We start from the raw sequence: 7833 nt of genomic DNA, 5'->3' as shown, positions 1-7833 counted from the left end.
CTTCAAATCAGCATATTTCCAGAAATACACAACCAATTTAAGCAAACTATGGTTCAAAATGATCAGCACACGAAGATCCACATGATACATAGCATGGTTTAGGCAAATAAAAAAGTCGAAAATCTTACTTGATTCGAAGAACTCGATGATGCAGTGTTGTTTTGGTTGATTCGAGTGCAGACAGGTGCTTCAAATGCTTGGAGATGATGAAATTTTAAGGGAAACGAGCTCAGCCAGGCTTTGAAGCTTCCACAACTCAAACTGCCATTGGAGATGCTTGGTAAAAAACAGAGTGGGAAAATGAAGCTCCAGCTGGTGATTAAAGACCCAAAAGGTTTCCAAAGGTTGGCAGGATGTTGAAGGATGCAAGGGAACTTGTGGTCTTTGAGGGTTTCTTTCAAATCGAGCCAAAATGCAAAGTTGCAAGAGAGTAGAGAATGGAGTTTTTCTGTTTGGTGGCTGTGATTCCCTAGGGTTCAAATGACAGAAAAACTTCCCTTATGTAGTCTGTTTAAAGCCCTTTAATCAAATGGTAAACTTGTTTATGCTTAATGACACATTTTGCAATTTTGCTAATTGGCATGTAAGTGGAGATTGGAGGGTGTATGCTACTCGAGTGGGCTTATGAAATGCTGCAGAAGGACATTTGCAAATGCTGTTTGGTTGTACCTGAAAGGCTGTACCTTGCTTTTACTTAAATGAAGCTTATTGCACATTTGCTAATTATGTACAAATGAAGTGGAGGTGTGAAAGTTTGTGGTCGAATGGGCCTTAAACCAGCTGTATACAGACCTTGCTTTTGCTGTTTTTGGTCTGTACCTGCATTGCTCACTTGCTTTTACTCTTATGCTCCCATTTGCACATTTTGCCAAATTTGCATTTTGGTCCATAATGGTGATGTAATGGTGAAATGAACATGGTTTTGGAATTGGAACAAGTTTCAAACATGATATAACACATTTCCCAATTGGCCAATTCAAAAAAAAGTCAAAAACTCAAAAAGTCAAACTTGAGTCAAACTTGATTTTAAATGAAAAAGGTCCAAAAATGCCATTTTGAATGGTAGGGTTTTAATGAATGAAATTTATATTTTTGGAAAGAGGATGAAAAATGTGGTTTGTAGGAAAAAACCCCACCAAATTTGGCCTTATGGTTTGAGAGATATGGCTTGTTGAAGTTCAAAAATTGGTGAAAATGATTTGATCATATCTTGACAACCACACATGGGATTTGAGAGTTCTTGGACTTTTTGAAAATGGGAGAACAAGATATTCAACTTTCATGTTGGGCAAAAATTCATTTGAAGCTTGTATCATGATGTAAGTTGAGGATCAAGAAGTTTCCATTTTTGGCAGTTGAAATTACAGGTCCACTTTCTATTTCTGGAAAAAATTTCTGATTGACTTGATTTTCTTCCATGATGAGGTTGAACATGATAGATGAGACTTATATAAGCATGAATGAACTCCTTCAAATCAATTCTATCCATCAAATCTCTGATTAAATCCACAGTTGACCAAGTTTGACTTTTCTAGGGTTTTGGACTGATCGAACTTCTTCTGATGATTTCCAAACCCTAATTCCTTGAGAACTTGACTTCAAATGATGTCTCAAGTTGTATGAACTCTTGATTAATGATCATGGTGCCCAAATTCTGCAAGAATGGCCACCATCCATTGCTTTGATTGACTGTTGACTGACTTTGACCTAATTGCTGATGATTACTTTAACTGCAAGCAAAAAGGTTAGACTGACAATATTTTTGTACTTTTTGAATAATAAACATATGAAAGCAAAGATATACAAATGCAAAGTATGCTTGGTGATCAAGAAACAACCCACAAGGCAATCTACCCACTAGGAGGGGACAAAGGCATGCAATGATCCTTGAGGTTATGATATGAATGATATGGGCCATGAGGGATCTTAGGGCCAAAATTGGGGTCTTACAGTATCCAGAAGATGCTACATTGTTGGATAAGAAAATTCTAAGGAGGTTATCATATAAATTCTTTTTGAGCAATGATGTGCTTTACAAGAGAAACCATGATATGGTTCTGCTCAGATGCGTGGATAGACACAAAGCAGACATGTTAATTAAGGAGATTCATGAAGGATCCCTTAGAACCCATGCTAATGGACATGCCATGACCAAGAATATTTTAAGATCTGGTTATTATTGGTTAACCATGGAGTCCGATTGTTTCAGCTATGCTAGGAAATGTCATAAATGTCAGATTTATGCTGACAAAGTGCATGTACCACCAACACTGCTGAATGTTTTGACATCGCCTCAGCCTTTCTCAATGTGGGGCATCGACATGATTGGTGCTATAGAGCCTAAGGCTTCCAATGGTCATCACTTTATCCTAGTTGCCATCGATTACTTTACTAAATGGGTGGAGGCTGCTTCCTGCACCAATATGATGAGGCACGTGGTTGCTCTCTTTATTAAGAAGGAGATTATCTGCCGCTATGGAATCCCAAGCAAGATCATCACCGACAATGGTTCAAACTTGAACAACAAGACAATGACATAATTATGTGAGAGTCTCAAGATTGACCATCATAATTCTTTTCCATATTCGTCCAAAGATGAATGGTGTTGTTGAAGCTGCCAACCAAAACATTAAGAAAATCCTGCAAAAGATGGTGAAAACTTATAAGGATTGGCACGAGATGCTACCCTTTGCTTTGCATGGATACCGGACCTTAGTCCACACTTCAACAGGGGCAACCCCATTCTCCTTGGTCTATGGGATGGAAGCAGTTCTCCCAGTTGAAGTAGAGATACCTTCAATGAGAATATTGATGGAGGTCAAGCTAGATGAAGCTGAGTGGATCCAGAACATTTATGATCAACTTAACCTCATTGATGAGAAGCGTATGACCACTTTGTGACATGGACAATTGTACCAGCAACGAATCAAGAAAGCGTTTGACAAGAAGGTCTGCCCTCGAGAGTTCAAGGAAGGGGATCTCGTGCTCAAGAAAATCTTGCCAGTATGCAAAGATTCACGTGGGAAGTGGACTCCCAACTATGAAGGCCCATACATTGTAAAGAGAGCATACTATGGAGGTGCTATATTTCTTACAACTATGGATGGAGAAGAGCTCATTCACCATGTGAACTCTGATGCGGTCAAAAGATACTATGCCTTATGAAAACCCGCTAAGTCGAAAACCTGAAAGGGCGACTTAGGCAAAAATGGGTATCTCGGTGGACTGAAAACCCGAAAGGGCGGTCTAGGAAAAAGTTAGGGATAATAAAAAATTGGTAGCTCGCTAAGTTGAAACCTGAAAGGGCGGCTTAGGCAAAAAAAGAGCGTCCCGGTGGATTGAAAATCCGAACGGGCGATCCAGGCAAAAATTAGGGACAAAAGGCATAGATTGCATCAGTTGTCATTGATTAACACAGAAGAGCCATAGGTGAAAGATCAATCCAGTTGCTCCCTTCAAAAGTGAGGTTTTATGGAGTCATTGTGATTCAATGTAAACCTTTTCCCGTTGCCATTTTCAAATTTGTAACATTCCATGGAGCTGCACCATTTGTGTGCTACCATTCTTGAATAAATACAAGTTTGCCTATCAATTTCTACCATTTGCTATTTTTCTCTGATTTCCTTTGTTATGCAAAATGCCATTTATTTGTTAATAATGAAATTTTGAACTTAAAAAGAATTTTTCAACATATTGAGAAACAATTTTTGCTTTGACATGTGGAAATATTAAAACGAAATCTTCCGTCTTTCCCCGCAAGTCTCAAGTTGCAAGACTTTTTCCTGGAATAATCAACATATATCTCCAGAGAGCACTATTCACCATTCTCCGAAAGGATTGTTGGGCCAGTTGTAATTGTTCAGCTTGGTAGATCCCTCTTAGATGCATCTATCATCACTCCTTTGGTTGATTCGTCAGTGTTGAGGATTCAATACCTCCATAAAGCCTTCTTCAAACTCCCAGTCTGCATGTTGTCAGCATTTGCATATCATGATCATTCATATATCATGCATATAAGCAAAATCAAAATCATGCATAACCCGAAGTACTTCATGCTCATTTGCATAATCTCAGGTTTCGTTGTTGATTTTTATTCCTTGACCTCTAAGTACATTTGTTACTGGCATCGTTTGTTAAGTCTGGTTGTCACCAACGTCTTTGTTAAATCCAGTTGTAATTGATATCTCTTTAAATCTAGTTGTCACCAATATCTTTTGTCAAGTCTAGTTGTAATTGGCATCTTGTTTTTTAAATCCAATGGTAATTGGTACCTGTAAGTCTGGTTGTAACCAACATTTGTTTATAAGTACAATTGTTATTGGCATTACCTGTTAAGTCCAGTTGTAACTGGCGCTCAAATTTTGAAGTCCAGTTGTAATTGGTATCTTTGTAAAGTCTGGTTGTCACGAAAATCTTATCTCAAATCCAATTGTAATTGGTATCTTAAGCATAGTTGTAAATGGCACTATGTTAAAATCCATTTGTAAATGGTAAGTTAAGTCTGGTTATCACCACCTTCGTTTACAAGTCCAATTGTTATTGGCATTTACCTGTTAAGTCCAGTTGTGATTGGCATATGGTTTTCAAATCCAGTTGTTACTGGTACCCTTTTGAGCCTAGTTGTAATTATCATTTTTTTGTTGAAATCTAGTTGTAACTGGTACCTCTTTAAGGCCTGGTCGTCACCAGCACCCTTGAAGTCCCATTGTAACGGACGCCGATCTGTTTGAAGTTGGTTGTAACCTACACTTACGATATAAGTCCAATTGTTGTTGGAACCTACAGAGAGTTTTTCTATCTTGTTGGCTCTGGTGTTCCCTAAAAAGTTGTCGTTTGGACTCTTTCATTGATAGGAATTTCCAGAATCTTTAATTGGATGTTTTTCTTGTGAGAAATCTCCGGATTTGTCAAGAATGTTCAAGTTGTCACCAGGTCATGTGTGAACCTGTTGATATACTCTCTTTGAATTTTCTAATGTTGCCAGGTCATGTCTGAACTTGCTGTCAGAACTTTTTGATATTCCCCAGCATCATCAAGTTATGTATGAACCTGTTGAAGAACCTTTTTCTTTGATTATTCTAGTGACGTCAGGTCATGTATGAACCTGTTGTGGAAATTTTCCTAAAGCATTCGAGTTTTTAGTAAGTCATGTGTGAACTTACTGACGAAATCTCTCATACTCTAAGGGTCGTTTGTCAAACTTTCACGTTGAGTACTCCCCCAGGGTGTATCTGACTCTCCAACAGAATTATTATCCCCAGCGAGTTGGTTTTACCCTATTCATCTGTTTCCCTATGGGCCATCAGTATTCCCTACATATTGGTCTGTCTGGCATAACATCTCCTGTTAAGGGTTCACTACATCCCTAACAGATAAATTCAGAAAAATATACAGAGTTCTTCACCCATGCATATCATATCATATCATTTGCATTTTTTCAGGATCAAAATCTGGGTCTTCATGGTATTTAACCATCCCCCACTGCGATCCAATGAAGAGGTGCCGCTTCATATCCTCTTTTGAAGATGTTTAAATAGAGGCAACTGTCATACCCTGATTTTGGTCCTGAAAGTTTTCCCAATCAATCATTCATTTGCGTTGCACCTCCTCATGATCATTTCATCTGCTCATGAGGCAACCCACCAACTTGCTTTTTTTAGACTTACTATCACCTGCTATTCCATAAACTTTTGGGCTTTTCCTTTTGTTTTGGTGTAAGAAAATTAACCTCCTAAGTCAAGCAAGATTGGGAACCTCTCTTCACTTGATAGAATCAGGTGGAACCTCATGACTTTCATTCTTGTGTCCTATTTCAATCCACGTTTTGTCTCCCTCATAAAACATTATTCATCCCTTATTGTCATATTACTAGTTCACACCTTCTTTCAAATAAATTTTGTGTCAAGTGCAAAATGTTTTGTTTTGGGTCATCATTCATATTCATTTTCCCATTCATTCAAGATTCAAAGAAATTCCATACATATTTCTTCATTCATATTCATTTTTCCATTCATTAATGATTCAAATAAATTCCATACATATTTCATCATTCATATTCATTTCACATTCATTCATGATTCAAAGAAATTCCATACATATTTCTCCATTCATATTCATTTTCCCATTCATTCACGATTCAAAGAAATTCCATACATATTTCTCCATTCATGTTCATATTTCTTCATTCATGATTCAAGAAATTCCACCCATATTTCTTCATTCACATTCGTATTCTCCATATCATATTCAAAATTCTATTTCATATTCAAAATTTTCATTCATATTTCTTCATTCACATTGGAAAATTTTCCATTTCATATTCAAGAAATTCCACATACTCATTCATATTTCAATTACTTCATTCATTCATTCAATCATAATCATCCATTTACGTGGCATGTGAATAAAGTATCCCATCACATGAATATATGGAACTTCTAAGGTACAAGGAAACAATTTTTTTTGCCACAAGGTCACCCATTTTCATTCACATCAAATGTTACAATCATTACAAGTCATAAACTTACAAATTTACAAAACAAATTGGCATTTGGACCAAATTCAACTCACCCCAAAATCCCAAGAATCCCGATCCCTACTTCACTCACACATTGCTCTGCCTCTACTCTCTCTTCTCTGCTCTCACCCTGAATATTCTGGACAACCATGGGTGACAAAGGAGGAAAATCATGTCTTATTTGCACTGAGGATATGGACCTGACTGATCAGCATCTGAAACCATGAAAATGCGGCTATGAGATATGTGTGTGGTGTTGACATCATATAATGGAAATGACACATAAGGATGAAACTGAGGGCCGTTGTCCAGCATGCCGTTCAACTTATGACAAATAACACATTATGGCAATGGCAACTAGCTGTCGAAGATTGGTTGCTGAACTGAATAAAAAGAAACTATAGAAGATGAAGATTTGCTTCAGCGTAGGGAGTACTTTGGAAGGTATGGGAAGGTTTTGAAGGTGTCAATATCTCGTACAACAACATGCATTATTCAACATTCTGTAAACAACAACTATTGTGTGTATATAACTTACTCAAAAGAATCTGAAGCAGTTCGATGCATTCAATCAGTTTAATTTTGTATTGGAAGGTAGACCATTGAAGGCTTATTTTGGAACCATAAATTATTTCCTTGCATGGCTCAGAAATGTGCCTTGCAACAATAGAGAATGCTTATATCTACATGATCATGGTTCTCACAAATATAGCTTTACAAAAGATGAATTAGTATTAGCATTTGCAAGGAGTAGAGTCCTACAAATCATTGGTGCTACAAATAATTTGCATCGCTATTCTGGGAGTGTTTTACCTCCACAACCAGATGAACCTAGACATTACCAATCATACAGCACACTAGAGTACATGAGCAAAGACCAAGCAAAATACAATTTGCTGCACCATAAGCCAAACCAGAACCAATCTGCAATCCAGTCTTACGATAGCGCCAATCTTGCAGGGTTTGTCTCCAAACGAACCAGATAAAATGCACATGAGTCTAACATTAATAAATATCAAACCATTAGAACCATGCCACTGTAAACAAATGCATTGCATATTAACAGAACAACAAACAAACGAGAAAGAAGAAAACATGGTGGAAGAGTATGGTTTAATCTCATATGGAAGTGTTAAAGATAATACATCAGTAAGGTGGGCCAAGTTCACAATAGTATTTTTTTTTTACTAACAGTAAGGAACCAAAGTGGAATTGAGAGGGACCACAAGGGTGCGGACAAAGGTCCCAAAGCATTCCGTACTGACGCTCGCCACTACTCCCAACATTTCATGCCATCACTAACGGTAAGAAGGGAG

General features: G+C 37.5%; 1 pseudogene; it reads left to right on the top strand.

Moving 5' to 3' along the window:
* The first annotated feature begins 6666 nt into the window (after window positions 1–6666).
* LOC127079684 (putative general negative regulator of transcription C16C9.04c) lies at window positions 6667–7503 on the top strand (annotated as a pseudogene).
* Window positions 7504–7833: the final 330 nt, after the last annotated feature.

The sequence above is a fragment of the Lathyrus oleraceus genome, chromosome 5, assembly GCF_024323335.1.
Source record: "Lathyrus oleraceus cultivar Zhongwan6 chromosome 5, CAAS_Psat_ZW6_1.0, whole genome shotgun sequence".
Lineage (NCBI taxonomy): Eukaryota > Viridiplantae > Streptophyta > Magnoliopsida > Fabales > Fabaceae > Lathyrus > Lathyrus oleraceus.
This window is presented reverse-complemented; position numbering and strand designations above follow the sequence as displayed.